The following is a 4,645-nucleotide window of genomic DNA, read 5'->3' on the forward strand; positions in this document are numbered from 1 at the left end:
TTTTTTTTTTTTTTTTTTTGTAAAGTGTAATTTTGGCTTTTTGAGGACAGTCTAGGATCACTACTGAGAAGAAGAGGGGATCCCCAAACCTCCCCCACCCCACCCCTGTCCTGTGAGGGAGTGAAGGAAAAGTCAAAAAAGGGAATGAAAGGAGAGGGATTCTTCTTTCCAGAGAAACGTCCCATTCGGGTTTAAAGAACAGGACACGTTTTAATCGATTAGTTGTTTTGTGTACCTGGATTGATCGATTTAATTGAACTAAATAACTATTGGACATTATAAGCAGGAAAACTTGGACTTGTGCGGGATTTAAGGAGAAGCTCCAGCTTGCATCCTTTTTCCAACAGCACATCTGGACAGGTTTATCGATTAATCTCTAATCTGAAACTGATCCTAAACTTATCATAAAAGAGTGTGATTTATGTTCATTTTGGTTCAAGAATCTTTAAGTTAAGACTGATGTAAAAAAAAAAATCAGAAAAAAGAGCCCAGAACGCATTGAACATGATGCACAAAAGGTTTTCCAACTTTATAGTGAGTAAAGCTGAATAGAACACCACAGGGGGTGTTGAAAGCCTGCAAAGCATGGCAGAAGGGATCTAAACTTCTGCTTCCAACCAGCAGCTCCTCTCTCTGTGTGGATTTCAGCTGCAGATCGTTTCAGCCGAGGCGCTTCGCTTCTCCGGGGCTCCAGTTTGGAGATTGGAAGTTATTTTTGGCTGCGCAAAGTGGAGCCCGCTCTTCCACACCACTTCCTGGACAGAGACGCGGCGAGAGCAGAGGGGTGTCCTCTGTCTGTCTCCAACGTCCCGTCCTGAAAGACAGGAGCGGGACAGACGGGGGAGCCGGGCGAACCGGAGCTGGGAATGCGTTAACTGCGGCGAACCGGAGCGGACTTCAGCCAGCATCTTCAAGGAGGAGGAGGAGGTGGAGGAGGAGAGGGGAGATTTTAATTCCTGCTGCAGCCCCAGAGGCCGTCTGATAAAGGCTGTAACGCGCATCTTGTTGTGGAGAAAGAATTAAGAGACGATCCTTAAAAAAAAAAAAATCTTATTTTTTTATCCATCTGTTATTTTGTCCCGTCACTTTGGAGCGAAGAAATTTGTCTCTGCCGCTTGGGTCTGTGTCAGAGTCAGAGGTGGGATTATTTCAGCACATTTTTCGCCTGGTCAACACTGAGTCATCTGCACCGCTCGGATTCGGGATTAGTTCCGCCGAAGCCAGAGGTAAGAGAGCACGGCGCGCGGTGCCTTTTACGCGCGCGCGTCGGCCGGTGCGCCGGCTTCACTTTGCGAGCCGCAGTGTTTGTTCTTAGAGAGGCGCAAAACGGAAAGAGGGTGAGCGTGTGCACGTGCACCTTGTCCGTGCGTGCCCATATAAAGGTGAGGAAGAGAGCATCCAGAACTTAGTGTGTGAGAGTAGCCTACCAGGTGCGTGTAAAATGAAATAAAATCGAATTTTGGCTGTACTTACATGGTGTTTTTCTACTTTTACTTACCACTCAAAGCGCTTTTACTTCCAACACACAGCGGNGCGGCGGAGGGTGGGTGGGTGGGTGGGAGGGTCAAGACCCAGCCACCAACCTTTAGATTAACGGACGACCTCTTTATTTCCTGAGCTCCAGCCGTCAGTGTAGTTGGAGTGTGTGAGAGTATGTGTGTAGTTGGGAGTGTGCGAAAGTGGGTGTCGTGGAAGTGTTTGGCTATTGTGTGTGAAGTGGTAGTTTTTTGGCAGTATGCTGTGTGTTTGTCTGTGAAAACTTCGGGAAATGTCCAGTATGAATGTTAATGACTTCATTTTTCAGTCTTGAGTTTAATACACAGACATTAGGGTGTCCCGTTATTTATTCATTAGACAGTGTGTGTGTGTGTGTGTGTGTGTGTGTGTGTGTGAGTGTGTGTGTGTGTAAGAGAGAGACAAAACATGAGTGTGCTAAAAGCCTGGCATCACATGTGAAACCTCAGGGAAGAGAATCAGCGATGGGCCAAAGAGCACCAACACAGGAACATGTTTCACTGAGTTCACATTTGTGCACCCCCCACCCCCCAAACTTCTCTCTTTTTTAGGGCTTTAATCAGGGATGTTATCACGAAACATCAAAACCTTTGAGTAAAGACAAGGAAAAGATCCCCAGTGTCTCATATAGAAGAGCCAGGCTCCCACACACTCCTCTGAGGACAAAGACCATCTTTTTACAGTCATTCTGAGTCTCTTTGCAGCCTCTTGAAGTATTTTCTCTCTTTTTGTTTCTTTCACAAATGTTTGTTTGTTTTTGCATGCTTTCTTTATAGTTGTACTGGCTATCTGTGGTCTTTGTGATAAGTTGCATCATTTGAATCTCACTCATGTCATGTTTCTATGTGACTTCAAATACTTTTTCCTTCAGTTTGTTCCAAATCGTATTGTGGTAATTGTATAGTCAGAAACTCAGATGAACAAGAACTATTTATTTTCTAATCTTGTTATCTGCCAAATGTGTGGGTTTGGGATGCTTAACTCCCTCCCCTTCCCCCTTTCTCTCTTGCACTTGTAATCCAAGAATTCCCTTCAGCTGGCCGGGGGGTGATGCACCTTTGGGTGAAAGGACGCCGTTTAGGCTCAACTGTATAATTTTCCCATTTGTTCAAGTCGTCTGGAACACAGGCACGTTTGTGTGAGAGCTTTACAACACAAGCAGGTGCTTTCCATCTCTGTCTCTCCCTCTTATTTCCTCTCTGTGAGCGTGTGCTGAGGAATAGAAAATATGTGTGTGTGTGTGTTTGTCAGCGATCAGTGACAGAAACTGTGGGTTTATAGTGTTGACAGCATGTTTGAGTAGAGAGAGGGAACGGCAGAGTGGGTGTGTGTGTGTTCTGATAAACTGTATGTGTGAGTTACAATGCACCAGGAAGGCATTTACACATACACACACACACTCTCACACACACCTACAGAAATAGGAGGGATGTGTAGGGTTTAATTATCTCAGCCATTTAGTAACAACGTGCACATCAATCGTCAGAATAGAAGGAGACTGAGCTTCCACCAGAGGCTGCAGGTGTATATGTGTGTGTTGATTTATTGTGTGATGCCTGTGTCGTATAGATCTGACCAGTGGGTAGATGAACTGGCTGCAGAACGTCACATTGACCAACAGCAGCCATTTATTACTAGGATATGGACGGAGGTGGATAGTTTACAGCGGGGGGTGAGGGGTGCAGCCACGAGAGAAGGACAGCAGAAATAAAGGACAGAAAAAAATTCCTTGAGAAAGAATTAACTCATTACATGTTCAGGTCATGCAATGAAAATATAAATGTATTTAAAAGGTATTAAAGGTGAAAAGGTGTAATGTCCCGAGTTTTAAACTGGGATTGGGGGGTTCTGTGTGGAGTTTGCACGTTCTCTTTGTGCATGCATACGTTTCCTTTCAGTAATCCGGATTTCTTTCCACAGTCTAAAAACAGTCATGTTAGATTATTCAGTGATTCCAAATTGACCTTGGGTGTGATTGTGTACATCCATGGTTGTTAGTCTCTGTGCTGGTCTCAAGATGGACTGGCGAGCTGTTCAGGATGTACTTCACTTCTCACCCAATGAATGCTGGAAATAAGTACCAGCTCCTCGTGACCCTGCACAGGACCAAGTGGCTATAGAAAATGGATGGTGCCCAACTGAGGAAACCAGTCCCCCTCTGAGGGGTCGCACTAGACAGAGATGAGTGTGAAGTTGGGGAGAAGAAAATACAATAGCACAACAACAAAAACAGACATTTACTTTAGTTGAATATCACGCATTTGTGTGTTCAGGTCAGAAAAAAGAGGGAGGACCCAAATGCACAACAGCATACAAATCAGAGTACTGAGCAGCTTTCAAGCACAAAAAGTGAGGTTGGTGTGGTTGATCCAAACATTCAATTAAAGAAATCTGTATACTGCACAGGAAAGAAATAGGGTGAGGTACAAACTGGAAACAAAAGAAGGCAAATGACAAAGAACACAGGTGTGGAACACATATAGGCAACTAAAAATCCATATATCCATACATATAGGGGCAGACTGACTACAGGACAAGTGAAACTGAAGCAATGAAGCAGGTAAATAAGACACATAATCACCACAAATATTCACAAACTGTAATGAATGCTAAATATTCCAAAGACAACTTCTGCAACAGCTATCAATAAGGCACCTGAAATGTGGTGAGAGGTCCCATCTGGACTCTGCCATTTTGTAAGAAAATAGTTGGCGGAACCCCAGCGGGGTTTCATGATAGATGGCCTTGCACTGCCTGCTGGTGCGCCTGGGCAGCACAGAGCCCAGGATGCAGCAAAGATGTTCTTGAGAAATGATATCAGGGGAGGAATTGTACAGATGGAACCAATGGGCAGACACGCCAAAAAACATCCTTGTTTGGCAGAAAAAGCCAAATAATAATAATAATGTGTAGACTTTTACAACCATTAACATAAAAAAATAAGCAGGCCTGTGTTAGCATGTACACAGCAAATCCAGGAGGTCCAGATTAACACTGTCAGATTTGATTTCAACACTTTTAAAGTGTCTATATGGGTCCACACCAGAAAGTGTTAATTTAACTCTTTTTGGAGAGTTGGTACCTTAACTCTTATAAAGTGTCAAATATCAAATCTCCTGGAGTTAATAAT

At 44.0% G+C, this 4,645-nt stretch overlaps 1 protein-coding gene across 4 annotated transcripts in view; it reads left to right on the forward strand.

Moving 5' to 3' along the window:
- Positions 1 to 31: 31 nt before the first annotated feature.
- il1rapl2 (interleukin 1 receptor accessory protein-like 2) overlaps positions 32 to 4,645 on the forward strand; it is a 562,673-nt gene continuing 558,059 nt past the window's right edge. For all 4 annotated transcript variants that reach the window (XM_025007400.1, XM_025007402.1, XM_025007401.1 and 1 more), the window contains exon 1: positions 32 to 1,226. The gene's annotated coding sequence lies outside the window, so the exon portion shown is untranslated. The remainder of the gene's footprint in view (positions 1,227 to 4,645) is intronic.

This window comes from Kryptolebias marmoratus, linkage group LG9 (assembly GCF_001649575.2).
Source record: "Kryptolebias marmoratus isolate JLee-2015 linkage group LG9, ASM164957v2, whole genome shotgun sequence".
In the NCBI taxonomy this organism is placed as follows: Eukaryota; Metazoa; Chordata; class Actinopteri; order Cyprinodontiformes; family Rivulidae; genus Kryptolebias; species Kryptolebias marmoratus.